This window comes from Pteronotus mesoamericanus, unplaced genomic scaffold, assembly GCF_021234165.1.
Source record: "Pteronotus mesoamericanus isolate MK-2021 breed Mesoamerican mustached bat unplaced genomic scaffold, CSHL_Meso_final scaffold_651, whole genome shotgun sequence".
NCBI classification, from domain to species: domain Eukaryota; kingdom Metazoa; phylum Chordata; class Mammalia; order Chiroptera; family Mormoopidae; genus Pteronotus; species Pteronotus mesoamericanus.
The window spans coordinates 44,163,436-44,172,432 of record NW_026555325.1 but is presented as its reverse complement, the minus strand read 5'-3'; positions in this window follow the sequence as shown (position 1 = coordinate 44,172,432).

The following is an 8,997-nucleotide window of genomic DNA, read 5'->3' as shown; positions in this document are numbered from 1 at the left end:
GAGCATTGTGGGTAGTGAGGCCCGGCGAGCCAGGCGGAGGTGTGCGTGCGCCCCTGCAGCGTCTGACCGGAAGGGGGCAGGGATAGGACGTGGGAAAATTACTACGCGTAACGTGTGAGGTAGCCCTCCACCTGGACCTGCCTTGGTTGCCTCAAGCCTAAGGGTGAATCGGGGTGAGCGACTTGTGTCCTCCACCCACATTTTCTTCGCCGAGGATGTGTCACTCTTTTGTCTGTCCCTGCGCCTCGGATGGAAGCTGGGTTAATGGTCGCCTGTACCATCCCCACCCTGAGTGACCACCAAGTACGCTCAGCAACTCGGGCTGCTTGGGCGTCCGGGGTACCCACTTACCATCTTGTGCGTTGGTGGGGCAGGGCCGGCCTGCAGGCAAGTGTATCGTGCTTCAAATTCCTTCTGACATTTTTGAAGAAATGAAAAAACTTTCCTTTTATTTGAAGAGTGCCAGGGATGGGCGCCCGGAGGAGCACTTGACTGTTGGCATACTATATCAAACTATTGAAGGATTTCAAGGAAGTGCCCAAAGGCTTTCTAAAATTCCCTTTATAACGTGAAATTAATCAAATCTAATTTGAGGGTGCAGAGCAAATCTCAACAGCTTTCATTAAGTGCTCATAAGTCCAGAAACTACTTGGCACATTATACATTATACATTATTTCATTTAGTTGTCACAGCGGCATCAAAGTAGGTGTTTTTGCTGTTCACATTTTACAGATGAAGAGCATAAAGGAAGAAACATGCTCAAGATTAAGTTAAAGGTTGAATCAGGGATTCCAACTTTAGCAGTGTAACTTCAACATCTAAATGTCTATCACTAACATAACAAAAGCAGATCGTTTGAAAGGGTGTTTGTTGAATGAATGGTTCCCCTTATGCCACAAACCAAAATACTGTCTTTAAAAAATGTCTCCCTTCTCCGTCTCTCCCCCTCTCTCTCACACACACGGTAACTATATGAGATGGGGAATGTTTATTGTCGTAATTTTGCAACATATACCTATCACATTATCACATTGTACATATTTAACACATTATATGTTAATTATATCTCAATAAAGCTGGGATAAAATAAAGGGGTTAAAGATCCAAGATCCAAAATAAAACAAAAATTAAAAAAAAAAACAAAAACAGAGGCCCTTAGAGTGTGTGTAGGAGAGATTATGTTAAAATACCCATTTTAGAAGCTAAAAAAATAAAAAGTTTCTTTCTTTCGCTTATCCCACAGAACCAGTTCCTAGATATACAATTTTGGGCTTGGCAGGCAGATTCTTCTTGCCATCTCCACCTAAGCCTAAGGCTTTTAATCTCAAAAGAATGAGACAAGACTCAGGAAGAGTTCAGGAGTTCTTCAGGGCATTAGAATACACGTATTACTAGTCTAGAGTTGGTAGGCCATCTGCTGCACCTGCACTAGACTTTAATTACATTGTTTACTATTATGTCTTGTTCCTTTTGTTTTCCTAACCTGATTTTACAGACGTCCCAAGATTCTCTATTTCCTAAGATTTATAGGATTCCTTAGATTCTGTGAGCAATATTTCCAATAATTTTTTTTTTTTTTTTTTTTTTTTTTTTTACTTAGGCTTGATTTTAGTTATTTGCGACTGAAGATTCTCTTATGGGATGAATTATTTTCCTTCCCCTCCCTACAATTCATATGTTGAAGTGCTAATTTCTAGTACCTTAGTGTGTGACTGTTTCAGGAGATAGGGCCCTCAAAGAGGTGATTAAATTAGAATGAGGCTGTTAGGGTAGTGTGTAATCCAACCTAACTGGCATCCTAATAAGAAGAAATTTGGACACACAAAGAGACATTAGATATGCCTGTGCACAAAGGAAATACCACTTGAGGACACAGCAAGAAAGCAGCCATCTAGAAGCCAAGGAGAAACTGCAGAAGAAACCAACCCTGCCAACGCTGTCCTTCATCTTGGACTTCCAGCCTCCAGAACTGTGAAAATATAAATTCCTATTGTTTTGACATAAGAATGTCTAAACCTGTAGAGAATTTTTATATAAGTTTATTGGAGCCAAAGAGAGGATATGCCAGGAAGCCAGATCTCAAAAGACTGAGAAAAATGCTTTTCAGAATGGCAGTTTGCAGATTCTTTTATGCATTTGGAGTTAAAAAGGGAACATTAAGAAAATTGCATGAAGGCGGAATAAAATAAGAAAGGGATTGGATTCTGCACACTAAGGCAAAAATAAACCTGTTACTAAAGAAGTTAATGCAAGTTCTGTCCAGAAGGTATCCAGCCATGTAATAGGAAAAATAGAGACATTTATTGAAGAAGATAACAAGATATAAGAAACATTGTACATAGGACAGTGATGCCTCAGACCCCTTCAAAGTAGGCGCATTGGGACCTCACACAGTTCTCCCAGTTCATATTAGCTGCCCCATCATATTTTCCTGAACCTCATCAATAGTTTGAAATTTCTTCCCTTTCAAAGGTGATTTTAGTTTTGGGAAAAGCCAGAAATCACAGAGTGCCAAATTTGGGCTGAATGGGAACTGAGTCACCTGGGTGACTTGATGTTTTGCCAAAACATTCTGCATGAGACATGATGGATAAATGGGTATGCTGTCAACGAAGCTGCCAATCACCAGTTGTCCATAGCTGTGGCCTCCTGAATCATCTGCATAGTTTTCTGTGGAGGAATGTTTAAGCTTAAGGTGAAATTGGATGCAGATTTGTTGCTTTACTTGCTCAGTCATTTTGAATGCCATGGCACCCAGTATACATGCTCAGTCAATGGTGTCTACCGCCCCCATTGACTAGTACAGTGAAGTCGTCATTGTTCACAGATGTTGCATTCCAGTCCACTCTCCTTGGCTGCCAGCTTACATCGATGTCACACAAACTTCTCTCATTATATTAATAATGGCTGGACTTTTTCCAGACAGACCTAATATATCTGGGGCATTACTACCCACCATGACCTTCCCTGTTAGGAATCTATGATCAGATCACTGTTATGTTACTTTCTGTAGAAACTACTTTTCATTTACAATTGTTTAAGGTACTCGGTGATATTTTGTTACGGCAGCTTTAGCAAACTAACACAGACCCTGACTCATAAAGAACCAAACTATCCTGTGGGTGTTGCTATTATGGTGAGCAGAGGGAAGACAACTAGTTTACCTAAATAGATTATTGTTTTAAAGACAAGACTAATTTGATTGGTTATATAATTCAAATGATCCATTTTATGGGCTGAGGCAGTATATAAAGTATTTTGATTTAAATATTGAATGCTTCTGAATGCAGGCAGTTTAGTTTGAGATACATTTCCTCTCCAAAAACTGTTACAAAAGATATGCTAGTGTTTCAATGGAGCATGTAAAATGTCTTCTAACTTGTCAGTTTGAGTTTCAATTCTGTAAACCTTTACTTCAACCTATGCTGACAAACTTCTTAAATCAGTGACTTACATAGGTGATTAATCTGTTTCTATTTGAAATATTTCTTGCTGCTATTATAATAGTTATTATGACATTTGTCAAGAAATCAAGATGTACAATTTCCAAATATTTCTTGCTTCATTGAAGCTAAAAAGATTTCCTATGATTCCCATCAATCATGTCATTTCTCTAGAAATAGCTTTCTAATGGTTCCCATGTCCCTTTGAATTCAATACAAGGAATTCTATGTTTTCTTCTGCCCCCAAATATCTGCTTTTTATGTTATTTCAGTTATACTCCCCATGTTAAGCCAACTTTTCCTATCCCTTACCTCCACACCCGACCTACCATTCTTTAGTGCCTTAGAGCTTTTCATAAATAGTCTTACATATACAACACCAAATAAAAAGTAGTCTATCTTCTATCTCGGTGCCATGAATAGAAACTTTGGTAAGTCATTGTTGATTTCTCCGTTCCAGTCAAGTCCTAATGACTCCACCACTTAAATTTCTTTCAAATTATTTTCCTGCTGTTACAGGGGGAATCTGGCAAGATCAGGCTTGGGGGTGCGGAGGGAACCCTGAAGCAGCATGGGGAGCCGTCGCGAAGTGCCCCTGGCGGTGGGATTGAAGCTGCGGCTGGTGTGTGATAGATTTCCATACTCCGGGTTGACAAACAAACTGGAGAGGCTTGCGACACAGCAGGGGAAGGCCTGCACAGTGTGCTTGCTGGAGAGGTCACAGCAACATGCGTACCGTGGAGTCTGTCATGGTGGTCAGCGTGAGGCGCACACCTGCCAGTCTAGTCGGGGTTGGCTGAAAAGTAGAAGCTTCAGAGCACATACGATTTTTGGCCTGGATTTTTGGCCTGGATTTTTAAACTGAGGGTGGGTGGAAACTTCAGGCGTTTTCCGTTCTGGTTCTCCTCGCTTGCCCAGTCGGGGGCCCCAAGCATTCCTGGGCCACTGGGCCTTGGAGACCGTGTTGTCTCACAACATCCCTGGGCCCCGCCTGGTGCAAGAAGAGGTGGCAGCATGGGTGCCTGGTGCTGTGCTGTGCGGTCCTGCTCGGCCGGGCACACAGGCGCTGGTGAGCCAACAGCCGGAGGGAAGGGTATATAGGTGCTGGGTCGATCGGCAGGAGTGGGGAAAAGGGTAGTGCACAGCCAGCCGGACTCCCAGGAGTGCGCAGACTCCAGAAAGGTACTGAAATCTGGACTGTGACGGGGAACCAGCTAATCCACCTGGGTAATTGTGCTGCAGCTGTCTGTGTTTTCCAAAGGACGGCATTTTAAATGGGAGAGGGAATTCCAGGCACAGCTTTGACCTAATCTGGCAAAGGATGGTGGGGTTATTTTCTTTTGTGTGTTTTAGTGGGAATGGGCTCTGAAGCCCGCCATTCCTCCAAAATTATGTAGCCTTTGAGTAAATGACCCCTTTCCTTTTTCACCAAACCTCTGCCTCCAGAGTTTGCCCATTGGGTGGCAGGTGGCAGAACCCCACTTGCTGTTTGGTAACGCTACCTCAGTACCTTATTTCAGGGCCATCTCTCTTGCTTGGGCTATTGCAATAACCTCTTGTTCTCAGTTTCAAGCTTTCTCCCTCACTTCTGTCCTTAAAAATTAATAGGTTGCAAGCATTTTTTAGCTAGTAGGCCATCAGAAAAATGAACAAAGAAGAAACAAGCAGAAATGGATAAAACATATTTTATGTAATAAAGTGTTTTTAAATACATTCCAAAAAATGAGATATTTATGTAAAATATAGTAATAAATAATGTTAAATGCTTAATGCTTAATTTTTCTGTTATGAAAGCTAATTTCCTACTTCTTTTCTAGGGCATATTTTTAGAGTCAGAAACTTGTGGGTTAAAGATTGTGGCTACCCTTCTATTAAGTGACTCTAGGCCAATTGCTGAATACCTCTAAGCTTCAGTTTCCTTGTAGGTAAAAGAGAAGTAATTACACTGTAGCTCACATATGAATCACTCAGAGTGGCACATGTAAACACATAATTAGTTTATATTACTATATGATCCAGGTCATGGGGTAAAGGAGTAAAAAAATTCAGTGTTGACTCATTCATTTCTAAAGAAGCTCACTCCAAGAAATATTAATATTGTAAAATTGGGACACTGGATGATTGGATGTGGGAGCTCAGGGGTAAAAAGTCAGAAAGTAGGAGAGAATTTTTAGGTGTTAAGCATGCGAAAATGATCACTGATGGTGCTAGCTGGGTAGGTTACATCGGCAATGTATGAAGTGTGTGGGTAGCGAAGGAACTGACGTATCTAATTTTGGCTTTGTTGAATTTAGGGTGCTAGTGGGACGTACATGTGGAGAAATCCAATGGCATGTGGACATTTGACTTGGAAACTCAGGATAGACTTTGGAACACACGGTGTCAATGGGACTAGACAACTTTCAAGGGAATTATACGAGCAAAAAAAAAAAGTAGGGATTTAGGGAACATTTAAAATATACATACAGAAAAAGCAGCTCAGAGAGGGAAAGGTAGATGAGGCAACTGTGACAGGATGCGTAGGGAGAAGCAGCGTTCCGGTGGGGTAGTTTTGACTCTGGAGTTGGCTCAAAAATGTGGCTACTCATTCAGAGTGATTAGGGTACTTACTATACTTAGGGAATGGATGCCCTCGTTCCCTCTTTAGTGTGTATTCTCCCATATCTCCACATAGCTGGCTCCTTTTCATCTCTGAGGTCTCAGCTCAGATCCCGATTCCTCCAAATGGCTCTCCCTGACCATTCTCTCTGAAGGGCCTCCATCCCCCACTCCCAGTTAATCTCTATTTCGTCACTCTCTTTATATCTTTAAAAGCACTTATTACAATTTGTTATTACTTTGTGTTTTTGTTTATTTCTTAATTGACTGTTTCTTGCCCCAGAGCATAAGCTTCATAGGAGTAGGGATTCTGACTCTGTTTATTACTGCATTCATAGTACCTAACGAAGCCTGTCTCTTAGAGGGAACTCAATGAATGTGTTTTAAAAAAAGAATGATGGCCAAGAACTAAGTTGAGAGCTGACAGTTCTTTCCCATTTGTTCTGTAACAGGGTATTTAGTTTTGGTATTTTGTTATTTATCTTATTTATTGAAGATGAATTTAATAAAAGCCTCAGTGCCAAGTTGTTATGAGCACCCAGATTTATCTGGAGAATTTTCCAGTAATAATGGGGATGCGCTATATGTTACTAAATGCCAAGGTTCCACAATAAAGGACAAAGTTAATAGACGAGACTTCTGAGGACACTATCTTTAATTCTTCCAGTTCTCCTGATGACACCTCAGCTGCTTATTATGGAATGTGGTTTTGTAATGGTGTGTTGGGCATTGCAGTGAATGGGAAATGAGCAATGTAGAAAAGGGTGTGAATGTTGGTAAAGTATTTGTGTTCTGGGCTCAAAATGACACTTTGCCATCTTCAATGATGTATGTTTGCAACACAAAATCAGAAAATATTCCAAAAGTTCTGTAAGAGATAAGTCTCTTCTTATAATAGGTTATTCTGGAATTCCTGGAAAGGACAGATAATGTAACTAGCAATTATATTTTCTGAAATAAAAAATGTAGGAAATATATTCTGAAAAATGTATTGATGTTCTTATGCAGGCATAAAGACAGAACATTTGAACTTGAAACAGTTCTAAAAACATCTATGATGTATGGGTAACAAGTGTATGCTGTCAGTATACACAGTATGATATGGAACCGCAGTAGATAAAAGTGACTTTTCACCCAGGGAAGTCAGAGAGAGGAGGTTGGAGGAGGTGCTGTTTGAATTGTGACTATAGAATTACCAGACAGAGTGGAGAATAGTAGCTATTCCACGTAGAGAAAACAGAATGTACAAATATGTGAATGTGTGAAAAAATATGACATTTTTGGGGAATTACAATGATTTGGTGAAGATGAGACACTGAAAAGAGGTGAAGCTAAAAACATGTTAGGATCAGATTTTTAAGGGCTTTATATATATTTTTAAAAGATTTGAGCTTTAAAATGAAGTTGTTAGTGAATCATTCAAGGTTTTTACAGAGCTATATGGTCTATATTATATATTATCTATTATCTTTTACTAGATATATTTATATTATACAATATATAATATATATTTTAGTCATGATATTTCTGACAAAAGGTAAATTAGAAAGAGGAGAGACAAGGCATAGAGATAATTATTAGGCTACAGCAGTAGCTTTAGAGAAAAATGATAACCTTACAAAGATAGTGATGATAGAGAGGGGAAACAAATTGAGAATTATTTAGGAGGTATAAACAATAGGGATAAATGTATATCAAAGGCTATGAGAGGTTAGGAAAGGTAGGAATTGAATATGATTTTATGTTTCCTATCTTGGTTTGCTGGATTAAAGATCTAGAAGAAAGAGCCAAGTTGGGAGTAAGGAGAGAGGAAAACAGGAATTTTGTTTGGTTAGGCTGAGTTGGCTTTCTAGGTGATGTATGACAGGAAGCTTAAAATGCAAATATGGGTTTTGGAAGAGAGGTCAGACTACAATAATGAATCTCAAATAACTTGAGATTTAAAATAGCTCAGTATATTAAACAATATAGACAGTATCAATACTTGGAACCATGGGAGTAGTTGAGAGCACCCAGGCAGAGTGAATAAAGTGAGGTAGTAAGAGGACTGATGTAAGACCCCTAATTAATGATAAAAATTCAAGAAATGAAATGTAGAGATCTGTGGTATCCTAAACATATGTCTACAAATTAATGCATACAAGGTCTGTCCAGAAAAAGCCCAGCCATAGTTAATATAATGAGAATGGTTTGCATAACATCATGGTAACCTGGCAGTCAAGGAGAATGGACTATAATGTGCATGTGTGAACAATACTGACTTCACTGTACTAGTCAGTGGGGGTAGTAGATGTCATTAAGTGAGCATGTGTACTGTGTGGCTGTCACATTCAAAATGACTGAGTGAGTAGAGCAATGACTCTGCATCCAATTTTGCATTAAGCTTGAACATTCCTCCATGGAAACTATTTGAATGATTCAAAAGGCCACAGTTATGGGTAACTGGTGATTGGTAGCTTCATCGTGACAACATGTCTGCTCATGCATCATGTCTCATGCAGAGTTTTTTTGGCAAAACATCAAATCACCCAGGTGACTCAGCCCCGTTACAGCCCATATTTGGTGCCCTGGGACTTCTGGCTTTTCCCAAAACTAAAATTACCTTTGAAAGGGAAGAGATTTCAGACTATCGATGAGATTAAGGAAAATACCACGGGGCAGCTGATGGCAATTTGGAGAACTGTGTGAGGTCCCAAAATGCCTACTTTGAAGGGGACTGAGGCATCATTGTCCTATGTACAATGTTTCTAGTATCTTGTTATCTTCTTCCATAAATGTCTCTATTTTTCCTATTACATGGCTGGATACCTTTTGGACAGACCCCATATATAAAGCCTAAATTCTCTCAAGTTTTGGAATGAATGTAGTGGCTTAGTTGCAACAAATAAATTAAAAGGGACAATGCGCAATTTCAGAGACTAGGGAATAAAAGGTACTCCAGCTTTTCTGTCTCTG